Source organism: Rhagoletis pomonella, unplaced genomic scaffold (genome assembly GCF_013731165.1).
Source record: "Rhagoletis pomonella isolate Grant_MI unplaced genomic scaffold, Rhpom_1.0 Rhpom_scaffold_00002, whole genome shotgun sequence".
In the NCBI taxonomy this organism is placed as follows: domain Eukaryota; kingdom Metazoa; phylum Arthropoda; class Insecta; order Diptera; family Tephritidae; genus Rhagoletis; species Rhagoletis pomonella.
This window is the reverse complement of record NW_023458556.1, coordinates 75880114-75899033: the sequence shown is the minus strand read 5'-3', so window position 1 is coordinate 75899033 and position 18920 is coordinate 75880114.

Sequence of the window (18920 nt, the reverse complement as noted above, 5' to 3'; positions counted from 1 at the left end):
CAGGTTGGGAACTATAAAAAATGGATGCAGATCGAACTCGATCTCATCTGTCGAATTAGGAACTGGTTTGGAACTATAGAAAAAGGGATGCAAAACGAACTAGAACGAGAAAAATGCGAATGTTAAGGAATTTCTGGATTCGATTTTTCTGGATAACCATTCGGGCTTAAAGTCCAAAGAGGTAAACAAATTTGTAGTATCTGTTGCGTAGAGGCCCAGCATCGTATACAAAAAAAAAACACGAAGATAGCCCAAACAAAAAGGTCAATAGTCTTAAATAGGCGAACTTATATTAATCGTATACTTTTTTTGATTAAATCTAATCTTTTCTTATTAATTTATTTGTTTTCATTTGTATGTATGTTTATTTAATTTCATTTGTATGTATCAGGGATGTTGCGAATGTGGAATTTTAGACATCCGCGGATGCGAATGCGGATGCGGATGTTTAAACGCTAACATCCGCGGATGCGGAGGCGAATGCGGATGTCAAGTATTTTTATACCCGAGCGCATTTGTGCACAAGGGTATTATAAATTTGTTCACATAACGTTTGTTTGTAACAGGCAAAACGAATCGATCTAGTATCGCCCAGTTGTCGAAATTCGACATCTTTTTTCATACACTTCTGAATTTTACCTGTCACCAATACTAACTCCGCCGCTGTCGGCCGCTGTGGTGTAGTGGTAAGCAGTGCGCGCTTCCACTCCACAATGCCTGGGTTCAAACCCTGGTCAAAGCAACATCGCAAAAAATATAGAAAAAAGGTTTTTTCTTAACAGCGGTCGTCCCTCGGCAGGCAATGGCAAACCTCCGAGTGTATTTCTGCCATGAAAAACAGCTTCTCATAAAAATACAATCGCCGTTCGGAGTCGGCGTAAAACTGTAGGTCCCTCCGCTTTGTGTGACAACATCAAGGCGCACGCCACAAATCGGAGGAGAAGCTTGGCCAAACACTAACATATGTGTAAGCGCCAATCTATTATATAATACTAACTCCTTTATGCGAATTACCATTTTGAAGTCCACCAGCATAATTTATAGCGAATTTACAGGAAAACTTAAAATCGAATTATGAGCGTTAATACCGGATTGATTAATGCGAATTCTACCAAGTCTCCTCCAAATTTCTTCAGCAGCTTTTGAAATTAGATCAAAAAAGGAACCTCGATTTTCATTTTTAAAAAATATGCGTAGGTATTTGTATGTATAGATGAGATGATCATCACTGACTAACATGTCAAACATATACCAATTCAGACTGTAAATAAGTTTTCGATTATATTTGTCTGAGAGCCTCTTGGAGGTTAAAAATTAATTGCCCACATCTACATAAACTCTTTCTTTTTTCATCAGAATCGTTAACGGTTGAGAAAGTATCTTGAAGGTTTACAACAAAAGATAATACTTCCTTCTCTAACGGAGGTTTCACACGGGTTTTTGTGAAGACTGGGCCAAAGCCCAATATTTTTTCATCACACGACTGACAAATCTGATCATAAATATGATTTTTTTAGGATAGCTCTCAATCCTTGCGGCACCTATCGGAAGGCAAACATACTGATTCTTCTAAAAACTTTTTCACAAAACAACAATCATTCGATGCGATTTTAAAATCTGGAAGAAAATGGTTCCCAATTGAATGATTCTTGCGATTTTATATGAGTATAAATGTAGGTGTATAAATTCCATTACCTTATAATAAGTGGTTACAGAGCTAACCGATATGAGAACTTCAGTTTGTTTGGGCGGTGCCACGCCCCTTTTCCAAAATCTATCACTCTTCGCCATAAGTACGGTATTGATAACATATGTATGTTGCTGTGCTAAATTTCAGGACGTTGGCATAAGCGGTTCCAGAGATAAGCGATATGAGAATTTCAGTTTGTATGGGAAGTGCCACGCCAACTTTCCCAATACATACCATTTTTCACCGTAAGTAGGGTATTTACAATCTATGCATCTGTGCTAAGTTTCAGTTCCCCAGCATAATTGGTTTTCGAGATATAGTGGTTTTCACATTTTAGTCTATATGTCAGATGCCACGCCCCCTATGTATCGTAATTTACATTTCTGGATTAGAGGAAGTTATATCCTTTAAATCGGTGTATGTTTCATTGAAATTGAGCGAGCGGTGCCTTCACAAAAGGGATTGCAAAATATTCTTGTAGCGTATTTATATATGTATATAGATGTTCAACCCCTTCAGATTTGTTATATCATATTGTTGGTCGGCCTTTTTTAATTGTTAATCGTCGGTTGTGATTACTATTACTTTATTTTAATCATTAATTTTAAGCATTGATAGTTAATCAATTAAAAAAAAAACTGATTAACTGGTCTAGTTTGTCCAAATTTGAGATCAGCCACCAGTTACAGTTATTCATTTGTATTTGACGTTTGAAAAAACTCATAGTATTTAAACAAATAATAATAATAATTATTAGCAATACATAAACTGGGAATTTGTACCACACATCGCATATTTGCAGAGGGGTTTTAAAACCTAGTTTATCGTCTGCTGGTAATAGATCACAATGAAAATGCACACCAAATTACTTAATAAAATAAAGGGTTAATATTTAAAAATAAATTTAATCACGGTTACGTTTAACCGTTTAATCAGATTTAATTAAAGCATCATGCATCAACTCTAATCCTATTGAATTTAATCAAATTAACTAATTGTTTAAAAAAATCAATCGATTAGTGCCAACTCTGACTAGAACAACATTAATACTTATTCAATACTAATAATACTAAGTCAATCTTCGGTCTTTTAAAATCTCTCAAATTGACTGATCCGGAGATAAAAAAAAATACGAGGAAGAAGGAGGGGTCACCAGAGCTAATATCTTCGCACTCCAGTCTTCATGTACTTGATGTAGTAATCTAGCACATGTTTTGTTGCTTTTCCAACAACAAAATGCGTGCTAGATTACACCTAAAATGATAGAAATCGTAAGCTCCCCTAATGTTTTATTGTTGTCAGTTAATTTCATTACAACTTCCTGTCAAAGCGAAGCATGTGCCACCTAAATACCCTGTTTCCCGCAATTTATCCACATCTCAGTTGAAAAGCGTTTTCTGCTGCTGATTTTGCATGTCTCAAACCGCGTATTAATTTGACTTTATTAGCGCCACAAATTTGCTGGGCACTGAGCAAGACCTTGACCGGCAATTATGTTCATTAGTACAGCAGCCGATAACCAGCCCATTTGCCACATGCCACTTACAGCTTACCACTTGCCACATTAAACACATTTGCCACATTAGCCACACTTTAGAACCACCACCACCAATTGCTATGATTGCGCTCCTCCCATTTCGGCGTGGCTGGCCTATGGCATTAGCAGTCAGAGCTCTGAGCTTAAACCATGCTTGTGCATTTAAGATCGTGTCAAGTCATTTTTCCTGCACCTGCAGCGCCAACAGTGGCAAATCGCTCCCGGCCAAATACTTGGTCACTTGGACAACTCTTTCGACGCGGTCGTCGCGTCACATTTTCCTCTTCGGCTGTAACCAATCGTATTCATCAGAGGCTTTTACTTGACGTTGGTTGGTAAATTAACTCGCTTTGGCTTGTTTATTGTCGTCTAATGTGCGATAACACTAATGCAACATTATTATTATTTTTTAACTAGCATTTTAGTACATACTGCTGTTTTTTCGAATTATATACATACATATATGTTTTCTCCTTTGCTTACGATCGTTTAATAATTGTGATTTATTGTGCGCTCACTTAATTGAGGCTCTGAGGCATTGGGAGTCTGTTATAAAAACCAATAAAAAACTTTCTAAATCTTTCGCACACTTTTGTATTTACATACGAGTATGTACATATATGTATGTGTCTGCATGAACTTGTATAATAATTGCACATACATACATATGTATGCAATTACGAAACAAGGTGTAATTTATTAACTGGAACGGCATATTCACAGCTAATTGAGTACTTGCATAATGCTTAGTGACAGCAATTCTAAAATAATTAAGCAAATGCACAGATTTAGGTAATGTGCGCAATAAAATTGAATCGGCGAAAAAGGTAATGCAGCTTTGGGCTACATTTGAGTCAGTTGCAAGGAAAATCAAGTTGCATAATTTAATAATGGATGTTATGGCAGGTAAACCTCTATGACAAATTCAACATAAATGAAGAATGGAAGCTTAAATGAACCTGAAAAGATAACCTTTTTCTGGTATAATTGAAAATAATTACCACTTAAAGGCTGTGGTCCGTAGTCATAGAGAAGTTAGAAAAAAGTTTTAACGATTATTGTATTTTATAATAATCACCATTTTTAAATAAAACAGAGTTTTAACTTTAAAATGAGGAGAACGTGATTTAAAAGTCTAATTTAAGCAATATGAGCGATTCTTAAATTTATTTGTTTTACTAAATCCGCAATACTGCCGCTGACACAGGGTGAATTCATTCAAGAACTCAAATTTCTTTGTTCTTTTCATATTGGATAGCTCGGTTCTCTCTCATCTTAACAAGAAGCTGTTTCTAGGATGTCTCTGATTGGCAAAACTTAAAAATCTATTTTAAACTTAAAACTGTATTAAACAAGAAGGATATTTAACTTACGACTATTACTATGGGTCATTTTCTTTAAATAATAATATCGGTGTGATTAGAAGCAGTTAAGCCAAAACCCTCTGATCTGTGAAATCTTTCCCTGTCTATGTATGTATATCAGAGACTTACTTCTTGAGAAATTTTTTCGAAAGTGGCTATAAAATCCTCTAACATATTAAGATAAATAAAACAAAAGTTCTTTATTTTCAGGTTTTATTTGGAATTTTCGGAATCTTTCGGAACATTTTTAGATTTTCGAGACCTTTCAAGATTTTTTTTTATAGGAGCTTTCAGGACTTTTTTCGGGGAGATTCCATTTTTTTTCTGGAACTGTCAGATCCAACAGTATATCAAAATCTTAAGTTTGCCTTTTATAAATGCCTTAGAAATAAAAGTATACATTACCGGTAATTTTCTGCCCTTTCTTACGTAAAGCTCGTGTGCGAGTAACTTTTCATTTTAGCGTAGTACATTGCATCCTTGATCAACCCTCATAAAAAGGGCAGTACAGATGCAATTTCCTTTGTGCAATTCATGGGCGTCGCTACCTACCTATGAAGTTTACCTCCTATGTAGTATACAATACTAAGAAATGGCAAAATTCTTTGCCCGGTAGTAAAAAACATATAAATCACAGTTTCAAACTTTATACAAAATTTAGGAATATTCAACAATATTTCAACATTTTAATCTGAATCTTTACAACATTTTTGGGTATGCAGTTTTCTAGCCCATACAATTTTAGTCTAATGAAGTGCAAGTTTCAACCAGCTAAAAAATCGGGCTGATTTTTGATAATTGTTTTTTGGAGACTACTTTAGCAGGTTTTTTTTATATAACAAGTTTAATTTACAAAAAACGCATTTTGTTTCATAAGAAATTCATGCTTATATGGAAAAAGTGCAAAAATCAGTTACCAAAAAAAAAATTCTCAGAAATCAACGGGATTTTTTAGCCGCTTGAAACTTGCACTTCATAAAATTGCATACCCAAAAATGTTCTAAAGAATCAGATTAAAAAGATATTTGATGAAAATTTGTGGAATTTTCCTAAATTTTGTATAAAGTTTGTAACACGTGGTCATTTGTCTGAGTGACGTACTTAGTTTTTCTCTCTGACATCAGGATTTTCTTTAAAAGGACTTTGGTTTTAAAAAAAATATTCTTATTTCAAAAATTTATTTAAAAAATTTAATGCAATGTAGTATAAAGATAAGGGTATTAAATATAAGAAAAAATTCTTTAGAATTATAACAGAAAAAAATTTTTGCGGCATAAGGACGAATGGGTTAGAAACGTCCTTTAAAACTTTTGTCCTTAAAAATCCTTGAAAATTTGCAAAATTTATTTTTGAAAAAAATATGGTTTGAGGACTTATATGCCTACAAGAATTGTGTGATGGAAACTAACACATTCTTATTTATCTTACTAACACATGACTATCACTGTTCTTGTAGGGATATGTACATACGACCACATCATCGATCATTATTAACTTGAAAAGATAAAATGTATTAAAAACACATTTTCAATACCTATTCGTCCTTGTGAACCAAAAACTTTTATTGTTTATTGTTTTCAAATTTAACAGATTTTTTCTTTGTTTTGGTACCCATATTGTTATTATACATTGCATTGACTTTTTTAAATAATTTTTTGAATTAACCATATCTTTAAAATTTTAAAGTCCTTTGAAAAAAATCCGGACGTCAGAGGGAAAAACTAAAAACGCAGTTTTACTATATTTGGCCCACAGCATCGTGAGTATATCGATTTTTTCGTGTGTTCTGAAATGTTTTTGTTTTTGTGGCACAGTGTTATTCATAGTTATGAAATATATTTCATGAAAGCAAAAAATAGTAATAGTTGATATCACTTTCTCTTTTAAACCAAGGAATGAAACCGAAACCCAAACCGAAACCGTAACCGTTTAAAACCGTTTTGTTTTTCAAAACCGAAACCGAAACCGTAACCGTTATCTTGACCTGAAAAGGAACGATACCGAAACCATTTCAATCACAGGTTTCAATCGGTTTCCAGAAATTTACAAAAATAATAAATAAAAATTTCTTTGAAATAAATGATTTATTTAACCAAAATCAGCAACATTTTGCTAAAATTCTTGTTAAGTAGTAAATAAGTATGGCTTTTCGCAAAAATCTGCTGATGACTTTGTTGTTGTGAATCGATAATCGATTAATTATATTTAAGTAGTTTCTTTCCCGTACGCAATGCGAGATCCCGCGTGTGCCCAAAATAGCCCAGAAATCATGCCTGTACTCAACAAAATGGGTAATAGAGAGCGAAAATTCGAGCGTATTCGATCGTAAGTGTATTCTTCTTCCTGCCCGAAACAGCCCGAAATTTTCTCCGAGTAAAAATGGATAAAGTGTCAAAGTGCATATCAGCTGTGTTGTGTTTCCATGTTGCCTGCATTTACTTGGAGCTTTTAAGGAAAAGTGAATGGCCTGTTGATGTATTTTCAATCTATGTACTTAAAATCAAATTTGTGAAACCAAAATTCAATTTCCAAGTGTTTGCATTTAATACCATGTTCTGACCGACAACCAAAACATGTTTCCTTCATTTTCTTTTCATTTACAACCTTTAACTTTCATTCTTATTTTGCTTTGGCCAGGCAATTAACAATAAATCCGAAATGGCGTATTAAAGATGATAAAATATGACTTCCACTTCGATAAATAATCGAAAAAACTAGTGAAGACACCGACTGGAATGAGTGGAAAGTGAGTTTTCAAGTAGTTTTCAGCGAAAACTGGTTTTCGTTTAACAGATTTTATATGGACGAAAACACAAGTTTTAGGTCGAAAACCAGTTTTAGCAACGAAAACATGTTTCCGATGTCGGTCAGAACATGGTATAAGTGACAAAAACAAGAACAACGTGAATCAGCTGTTTCTCGACTTGTGGGCACGAAATGTGGGTTTTTGCGTTTCCGTACTTCTGAACTTTGTTCCATTTTTGAAAGAAAATGTTTCTCTTATTCTCTAATTACCAAATCCGGTCCGGATTGTTAGGGAAAGAACCTAGTGAACTGTAATTTTCGATTTTCTTTCCTCAACGTTTAAGACATTGTGATTTAAATAATATCAACAAAATTTCTGTGAAAAACCGAAACCGGAACGAAACCGAAACCAAAACCGAAATAAATTTTGAAGAACGAAACCAAAACCGAAACCGAAACACTTGGCAAAACCGAAACCCAAACCGGAACGTTATTTTGAATCGGTTTGATTCCTTGTTTTAAACACCTAGGATATCACTGACCATTATAAAGGAATGACGACGAATAGTCGGCCGCTGTGGTGTAGTGGTAAGCAGTGCGCGCTTTCACTCATCAGCACCTGGGTTCAAGCCCTGCTCAAAGCAACATCCCAAAAAATATAGAAAAAGGTTTTTTCTTAACAGCGGTCGTCCCTCGGCAGGCAATGCCAAACCTCCGAGTGTATTTCTGCCATGAAAAACAGCTTCTCATTAAAATACAATCGCCGTTCGGAGTCGGCGTAAAACTGTAGGTCCCTCCGCTTTGTGTGACAACATCAAGGCGCACTCCACAAGTCGGAGGAGAAGCTCGGCCAAACACTAACATATGTGTAAGCGCCAATCTATTATTATATTATTATGAATGACGACAATGCCCAAAGCTCCACATATTTGTTGATGTGATTTTTGAAATGAACGATACAAAATTAGCCGGTGTACATATTTTAAAATTTTTAGAATCAGTGGTTGAAATTTGATACTGAAAGGGTTAATAAGGCTTTAGTTTAAAAGTGTGATACTAAATGCTTTTCACTATAAACGGCACAAATTTTCTGGGTTATCAAGCCTCTAGCAGTCCAAGATTAATTGTTGCCTTTCACGAAGTTCTTTAAATAAATCTTCAACTAAATACTGAAGTATGTTTACGAATGTCACGTTTTATTATATGCTTAAAGTTAATTTCTTAATTTTAGTAAGTATTTCTTTACTACATTCATCTGCATTTCGGGGGTTACTACTAGTTTTAATAAATTTTCAGTTTAATTTCTTATCAAATTTACCTTTAGGTTTTTGCATCTTATACCATATTCTGACCGACATCAAAAACATGTTTTCGTTGCTAAAACTGGCTTTCGACCTAAAACTTGTGTTTTCGTCCATGTAAGATCTGTCAAACGAAAACTAGTTTTCGCTGAAAACTACTTGAAAACTCATGTTCCACTCATTCCAATCGGTGTCTTCACTAGTTTTTTTCGATTATTTATCGAAGTGGAAGTCATATTTTATCATCCTTAATACGCCATTTCGGATTTATTGTTAATTGGTTGGCCTAAGTAAAATAAGAATGAAAGTAAGAGGTTATAAATGAAAAGAAAATGAAGGAAAAGTATTTTGGTTTTGTTTTTGTGTAGCACAACTGTAATCAAAAGATCCCTGCAGGGAGTGACGTTAGCTTATACCTAACTTTAGTCTGTTTACGCGAACACTAGTGCTAACTATTAACTGTGTATTTTGTTCGAAAAAAGCTAACTACTTTTGTGGGGCGATGGCCGCAAAAAAGTCAGACCTGGATACCTCTGCATTACATGTCAACTAACTTGTAACTAACTACTTTTGGACATAAAATATCAATAAGAAAAACAAAATATTTTTTTTTTACTTTTTTATTTACTTATTTATTTACTTTATTTTATTACATTTCATATTTGTTTATATATTCTGCTCTGGGTGGCCCCATGTTCGAACACCGTCAGACATAACTTCAAAATGATAGTATAAAATTTCGATCTTCCTTTTATTTGTCCTGAATATGAAAAAGAATCTGCGAAGTTCAGAAAAAAAGTGTATTGAAAGTAATTTTTGTATGAGGATATTTAATAGAAACTTGTAAAGAAAACCAACTCCCGATTGCGTCTGCATGACTCCTGCACGACTTTACAATTCACTTTAAGTTGGTTTTGTCATAGCTAATTAAAAGTGAGGTATTAATCGAAATCTCGCCAAAAAGCTAACTATAAGTTGGTTAGTTTTAACAATTGATAATTTTTCACTGCAGGGATGTAAGAAATGTCCACGAAAACGCTAACAGCTGGTGTGAACAGCCTTCAGCCCACAATCGCAAAACTCGTTTTAAAAGTGTTTTCGTTGTCGGCAGAACATGGTATTAAGCATACATCGAAAATTTTCTTCAGAGAATCAATGTGAAATAATGGCAGAAACGATTAACCGACTTCCTGAGCAACCGAAACGTATGCTTTTTAAATAATTTTTGTAAAACAAATCGGCAAGTACATATCGTTCCCCGCATGTCAGAAACATGAATGTGTAAAAATTAAAATTTTGGGAAATCAAGTTTGAAGTTTTTTTACGAGACTTAACTCTACATTCATGTAATTGACATTGTGAAATCTGTGCTTTCCATGTTCGCATGGTATTCTGGCTTTTGGTATAACATAGAACATGCGAAGGTTAATCAATTCAACCCAATAACTCAAAATTGGTAAATTTGCACATTCATGCTTCTGGCATAAGGGTGACAATATGTATGTACTTTACATTTATTAATTATTTACATATCTTCGTAGTTAGAAAATAGTAGTCGTATTTCGACCCCTGAGTGGAATATCGACCTATCTCGGCGCCAGTTCGAAGACGCTAGGGCGTCAGACAACTTTTCAAGAACGCCCTACTTCAGAACTTGATTGAAGAACGCCCTATTTCAGATTTCGGTTCAAAAACGCCGTATCTCAAATGACAATGTGCTGAGATAGGGCGTTCTTGAAAAGTTTTCTGAAATAGCACGTTTTCGAAGTGGCTGCCGAGATAGGTCGATCTTCCACTCAGGTGTCGATTTCCTGTTAATATTCCGCTATTTGCATGAAAACAAGTCAAAAAATGTAAGTTTAGTACTCCACTCTACTTACTAAACTAAATTTATATTTGGCTATTAGTTAAGATTGTCTTTTCAAATGGAACCATTTAGTTTACTACATTAAAATTTTGAAATAAAATTTTCGAGAAATTTGTTTATATGTCAGGCCCCCCCCCTAAATTCGATCCTGGTGACGTCCATGGTGAAATTTATGATTTTTTTGCATATGCACTTCTCATATGCACTCTCATATATCAGGACTTATTGTAGTAATAAATGAGTTTATGGCACCTCAAAGCAAGGTCGGCCTATTCTGACGCCTCCTCCGCACAACTCGTCTGGAGCAAACAGTCTGGTGTCCCTACTCACTGAGCAGAAAGTCATCGGAAGCGGACTAGGGATTAAATATATATGTACATATATTTGCAAACATTTTTTATTCTTCAAGCAGTCGCCCGACGTCTATTCGTTTACGCATAATTGTTATCCTTACTAATATTATAAATCCGAAAGTGAGTTTGTTTGTTTGCTACGCTTTCACGCTTTAACTATTCAACCGATCATCATGAAATTTTGTACACTGCTGTTATTTAGCCCAACTTAAAATATAGGATACATTTAATCTCGATTAGGCAAGAGGGCGTGGCACTTCCCATACATACTGCATTTCTCACTAAATATTTTTGGGAGATTACTGGAACTTGGTATGGAGATATACAAAATCATTCTCTACTCATGGAAGAGGGTTGCCACCTTTAAAAAAAATCTAATTCAACTTCAATTAAGGGAGTTATTTATTTGAAAATTATATTAAAAAAATGGATGTCAAGAGGCTTAAAAAAGCTGTAGTTTAATATATTTCGAAAACGGTTGCCACCCGTTTGAAAAGTAAAATTTAAATTAATTATACGCAAGCCATCTGAAGAATTAAAATATGGTTGTCCGACAAAATAGTGTTAAGAAAAAATGACACTTAAGATGGCACAACGCCGAAACCGGTTTGTCTCCAAACCAAATTTGACAAGGCATGACGGAAATTCGTTCCACAATACAAAAAAAGTGTCAAGAAACCTTTAGTTTTAAAGTTTTGAATAATACTGAAGTCTTTGACAAAGGTTGCCAACTTTTTAAAAATTCAAATTAATTAGTTTAAATGAAATATTATAATACTAGCAGACCCGGCGAACTTCGTCCCGCACAAAATATTTTTTTTTTATTGAAACTTTTTGGTCCAACATTTTCACCAACAATTTACGTTTACGATTTCCATTCGCTCGCTCATCGGCTAAGATTATGGTTTGGTGGTCGTTTTCCGCCTTAAATAACCTAACGAAAGCGTTATGTCCGTGATGAAGTCCATGAAATTCTCTAATTGGGTAACATTTCATAGAACGGTTAATCTCACAACGGAATATATTTGAAGAACATTTCCTCTTCACTCCCTGGTGGCAACGATGATTCGGCTCTATAGTAAATCTATCCAAGAAACTTTATAGTATAGTTGGTGGTATTTTCAAAATGGATGCGTATAATTGTTCTACAGAAATCCAATATACATAGACTTATTTCAGACGAAATACCTTAAAGTAAGTTTCACGAAAGAAATTTAAGTGAAATTTTTTTTTTTACTTAAATTTATTACAGTGGTGATTTGAGATTTACCCCTGCACAACTCAACCCTGGTGTCTCCGAATGAAGCTTTAAGGCATTACAATACTGGCAAAAATCACATACATTGGGCCAATCGTAACACATAAAAATTCGATATACTCAATGGTGCAACAAGTTTATTTATTCTGACTTTCGCGGTACCTTTTCTAACTTGGCGATTATTCGTAATGACTCCAGCGCCACGTGGCAGCACAATAAGATTTTTAGTAATAACTTAACTCCAGTGCCAACTGGCGGGTGAATTTGTGAATCTACACTATCCAGAGAGTTACTCAAAAACGCACAAAAAACTTCGTTAAAATCCGTCCGAGTATTTAGGAGGATTTCACTCACAGACACACCTACAGATGAATTATATATGCGTTTGTACGGCGCCACGCCTTCTTTTCAAATGGACTGTTTTTCTCCATGAGTATAAGATTGATTTCATATATCTCCACACCAAGTTCCAGTACTCTACCATGAACATTTCCAGAGATATTCGGTATAAAAAAAATCGGTTTTTATGGGAGGTTCCCCGCCCACCCTATATATCGAACATTTTTTTAGCCTATAATAATCCCTGGGACGTCTGAATCAGGTGTCGGAAATTTCAAAAAAATCGGTTCGGCCGTTCTCGAGCTTTGCGAACACAAAAAAACGGCTTTCAAAATGTATATTAGATTGGTATGAATCGTAATGTTTTTGAATATGTATCACAATATGAGTGTTAGACGAAAGAGGTTTAAAAAGGTTGCCAACTGTTTAAAAGGTTAAATTCAAACTATTCAATAATTAAATGAATTATTACAATATGATAATCAATCAAAATGATTTTAAAAGGGCTTAATTTAAAAACTACATGTAAACTGTTTAAAATCTCAATTGAGTTGAAAAAGTATGACAAGTGAGAAAAATATTTTGAAGATGGTTAAACAAATTTTAAACCTCCTGTTGTTGAATTGAGTTTTCTTGAAATAAATTTTACTCAATGTAGCACGCAAAAATTGCATACACTCAGCGAAGCGGGTGAGGGCGATCTAATTTTTTATAAAGTTTGTTATAAAAATACCCATCAAAAAACACGTAAAATTTTTTCTGTGAAATCTTATTCTGTATTCAAATAAAAACATAACATTGCTTCACAAAAAATATCCAGGGGTTCTCATATAGAAATTATGTTTTGTTATAGCCCTTAGGAGACGACTATATATATAATTTTCCCCATCACTTCGTTTATTAGTTTTTTACTAACAAATATAATAAATCTTTAGTATTATTCAAGTTACAATTTCAGGATTTCCCTTTCTAACAGAGAAAAAAGTTTGAAAATCGGATCGAGAAAGGCTTAGCATTGGTCTTTTAATAGAAACAAAAAGTAAATATTTCAAAAAACTTTCAGTTTCTTCTCGCTCTTACTTGATCGTGAGGCAATAAAAAAAAGGATTTTATCTTTATAAAAGAGTACATAAAATTAAAATCGAATCATAAATGGCTTAGTATTGATTTATTTAGTGATAATAAGTATATCTGTATTTTCCTTTTTTCTTAGAAATGTTTTGGTTTTGTTTCTTTCTTATTCATTTTAGTACCGTTTTCGATTATGTACGTACAAATAGTTTTTCAAATATCTCGAGAACGGGGCTAGGAAAAAATTTGAAAAAAATCACACATACACACATCAAAATTCTCTATGAAAAGAAATATTTTTTTAATTTTTTTTCTTGAAAATTTCTTCACATACAAATCTTTTGGTAAAAAAACTTAGTTTTTGAAAATATGCCATCTCAAAAAAAATTGAAAAAAATCACACAATCTGAGTATTGCGCAATATTTAAGTATAGCATTTACAAAATCTACACAACATATGTAACCTGATGTTTGTTAATAAACCAGCGAAATTATGTGTCCGAATAAAAACTGTCGAGTCATGCGAAAGTTCGAATACTTACATACATAATTGCCTATATACTTATTATCACTAAATAAAGCATTACTAAGCCATTTTTTATTCGTTTTTAATTTACTTATGACTTTTGGAAAACTAATTTTATGTACTTTTTCATAAAGATGAAATAATTTTTTTTTATTGCGTCACGATCAAATAAGAGAAAATTAACTTCTTTTTGAACGTAGTGCAGGCTAGTTGCTCGACTGGCAAGATGTATGGATGGTGCTAACAAATCTTCTTAATACCTAGCGATCTTTCTGTAATCTCTCAAAAATTATATTTTGGTTTTTTCGTCATCACATGTGGGGGCCATAGGAAGACTTGTGCAAGATCAAGTAAAAAAAATAACAAATATAGAAGCAGAGCCATATGCTATCAAAAAACTATAGTTAGTTTATAGGTATGTATATGGGGCGTTCCATACCCAAATGGACGGGGTTCACACTTCACGTGTTTGATTTGTTTCAAATTTTTGACGTAGAATACGTCTTACCTTACGATATGGAGGCTATGCTGAAATGTTGTAGTTGTAATTTTTAGAGCCTCACGAAAACGCTTATTGCACGAGAACTAATGAAGCGATTTCAAAGAAAGGTGTGGCGTTTCAATGATAAAATTCCAAACCTAACGACAGATTCATTTTTGTAAGTAAATGATTCGGTTTCCGTCGTAAAAACAACGGTAAACATTGCCTTATTTTGGGGTCAATTTTGAGCCTTTAAAGTGCTCTAGCAACTTATGGTTAGCAGATATAACTTTAATTTTCGAAATATAGGTTCTTTGGATCAGTAGAAATATTATCGTGTACAAATTTTTATATAAATTCAACAAACATTGAGCATTTTAAGGCAAAAAATTGTTGAAAAAATTTGCAAATTTTTTTCATTACCAAAATGCTCGAAAACTGCTCGAATTATTTTGTGTTTGCTTTCTTTAATCGAAAATTCAAGAGTTATCCTTTCGTTTGGTATATGGGAAGTATTGGTTGATATCTTCTAAGTATGTTTATTTGATTCAAATATATGGGCATAAATGATTTCCCATACAAAATCACTTCGTCATCATTTTGCAAACACGTGCATGCATTGGAACTGTGGGAATGAGGCAAAAAGTATGTATGGGTGCGTAAGTACACATTTCGGCTTTTGATAAACAAATGGAGCAATATTTATAACCTAACTAGCTTATACCCGCGGGTTTCACCCCGCGCTTTTATACAAATATGAAAAATAATTTAATGATGTTAGATTTTATTTCTGTGCCCATTTCGTTATAGCTCGTTATTTTTTTTAAGCGAGTTAAGGTATTTAGGCCGTTTAAAACTATGAAATTATAAAATCTCGTCTGCGCGCTAGGCATACGAAAGATATCAATCCCTCTAAGTTTACCTTCAAATGGTTCCAGGTATACGACGCGTGAACGTGTAACCTTCTTGGAGGTGCCACGGCGGGTTCTAATATTTCCAACTCAAATTTAGTAACCTGGCCTTGATAAAATACCACTTCTCATTACTGTAGCAAATGCCTCAAGATGCCTTTTCCAATTAATGAAATTTATTCTGTCAGTACGGCACTTATAAAATAAATCTCCATAAAAAACTTAAAATACTGCGAGAGATTTTCTATCCTTCCAGAGATATGTATTAAGAAGTTTTTAGTATGTATGGGAGGCGACATGCCTACTTTTTTAATAACTCACATTTTTTCCATGAGTTATACAATTGATACATTTTGTATACACAACTCCATACCAAGTTCCAGTATTCTTCCACAAACACTTCCAGGGATATGTGGCAAGAAAAAGTAAATTTGTACTGGAAGTGCCACGCCCCTTTTTCTTATAACCCTAATCTTCTTCCATGAATTTAGAATTGATTTTACATACCCCAGTACCAAGTCCCAGTACTCTACCATGAACACCTCTAGAGATAAGCAGTATAAAACAGTAAATTTGTACGGGAGGAACCATGTCCCCTTTTCGAATAACGCAAATTTTTCTCCATGAGTATGGAATTATTTTTGTATACACATCTCGGTGCCAAGTTCCAGTCCTCTGCAATAAACACCTCCAGAGATATGCAGCATAGAAAAATCAATTTGCATGGGAGTTGCCATACCACCTTTTCCAATAACTCTCATTTTTCTCCATGAGTATGGTATTAGTTTCACTTACCTACATACATATGTATTTCCATACCAAGCTTGAGTGCTTTACCCCAAACATTTGAAGAGATATGCAATATGAAACTTTCAGTCAGTATGGGAGAACGATTAAAAATTAACGATTGAAATGTTAATCGCGTTTGACGATTAAAATTAATGAGTCGTAATCAACTGTACGATTAATGATAACATTTTTTTAATCGTTAATCGCTGGCTGCAATTACGTTTAATTAATTTAAAACAATTAACGTTAATCCAATTAAAAATAAAATCTGATTAATTTGTCTAGTTTGTCCGAGTTTGAAACCAAACACCAGTTATAGTAATTATTTTGTAAAACGTTTGTTGGTATATATCTTGATGAAAATGCACACCAAATTGCTTAGATTGATGAGGAAACCCGACTTAGCCATACCGCATTAACTTACTTTGTGTGCACAGGGAAATTCCAGCATAACTTAATTAATCACCAAACCTACTTGATCAAATTAAGAGTTAATGATTAAAAATTAATGTTTTAATCGCGGTTACGATTAACTGTTTAGTCACATTAAAATTAATCATGATTAACTGTAATCAGATTGAATTTAATCGAATTAACTAACTGATTAAAACATCAATCGATTAACGCCAACATTGATTTCACATACATATCACTATACCAAGTTTCAGTTCTCTCCCACAAATACTTCCAGAGATATGTATGTAATATGAAAATTCCAATTGAGTTATCGGACTTACTTTCAGTCTAAGACCATCCTTCCGAAATCCGTAGTAAGTGTACTAAATTTCGTTCTGATCGGAAAACCGGTTAAGGAAGTAGCCTATTTTTCAATCCAGGTCATAAACCATCTTTGAGCAAAATTTCATTTTCAAACAGGTGGCAATTCTTAAAAAAAGTAGCTTATTTTCCAGTCTAGGTCATAAGCTATCTCTGTGCGAAATGTCATGCAAATCTGTTCAGTCGTTTCCGCGTATTAATTTAATTAAAACTTTTTTAACAGGTGGCAACTCTTCCAAAAAATTAGCCTTGTTTCCACTGTAGGTCATATGCTATCTGCTTGCAAAATTTCATGGAAATCCGTTCAGACTTTTCCGTGTATTAATTTAATTAAACTTTTTTAGCAGGTGGTAAGTCTTAAAAAAAGTAGCCTATTTTTCAACCTAGCTCATAAGCTATCTGTGTGAAAACTTCCATGCAAATCAGTTCACTCATTTCCGCGTATTAATTAAATTAAACATTTCTAACAGGTGGCAACTCTTAAAAAAAGTAGCCTACTTTCTAACCTAGGTCATAAGCTATCTGTGTGCAAAATTTCATGCAAATCCGTTTAGTCGTTTCCGCGTATTAATTTAATTAAACTTTTTTAACAGGTGGCAACTCTTCCAAAAAATTAGCCTATTTTCCTCTGTAGGTCATAAGCTATCTGCTTGCAAAATTTCATGCAAATCCATTCAGTCGTTTCCGCGTATTAATTTAATGAAACTTTTTTAACAGGTGGCAACTCTTAAGTAAAGTAGCCTATTTTCCAATCTAGGTCATAAGCTATCTGTGTGCAAATTTTCATGCAAATCCATGCTGTCGTTACCGCATATTAAATAAATTAAACTTTTTTAACAGGTGGCAACTCTTAAACAAATAGCCTATTAACCAATCTGGCCCATAAGCTATCCGCGTACAAAATTTTATGCAAATCCGTTCAGTCGTATCCGCGTGATGATTTCCCAAACATCCAAACATACAAACTTTCACAATTTATAATATTATATATATATATATATATATAATATATATATATATATATATAGTAAGATCACAGCGTATGTACCCGTACATATGTAAATACATACATAGGTACATATGTTGATTGCAGTTAATGTGGATCTGTTTCTATTTTTTAGTAATCTATGTATGGCTATACATATTATATACATATGTACATACATATATGTATGAACACATGTATGCATAATATGCGAAAACTTTTTGAAGTGAAACAACACTTAGAAAAATACCAATCCAAGAATAAAAGTAAAGGTGAGTACGTACATAGATAAAGAAAAGGATAAAGGCAAAGGTAAAAATAAAAACAAAAACAAAGTTGCGCAAAGATAGAGGCAAAAATGAGGACGAAGATAAATTTAAACACTTTACTTATATAAGGGCAAAGGTGAAGGGGAATATGTATATGAAGAATATGATAAACATAAAAATAAAAACAAAGATAAATATAAAGAAAAATATGAGGATGAGAATACCCATAAAAGTAAAGATGAAGATAGAGGAAAAAAGATTAAACTAAAGGTAGTTGTAGAGAAAGGGATACAGATAGAGGCACAGACTCAATCTGGGAACTATTTCGGGATTTTAAAAATTCTCGAGATTCTCGGGAGTTATCGATATAATAATCGATATTTTGTCGGTTTTGTGATCGATATTTTTATCGATTTTGTTATCGAAATTTTAATCGATATTGTTATTGATTTTGCTATCGGTATTTTCGGAACTTATCATATAATGATCGATATTTTTACCGATTTTGTTATCGATATTTTTTATCGATTTTGTTATCGATATTTTGATTGATTTTGTTATCGAAGTTGTTATCGATTTTATTATCGATTATTTATCGATTTTGTTATCGATATTTTTATCGGTTTTGTTATCGATATTTTTATCGGTTTTGTTATC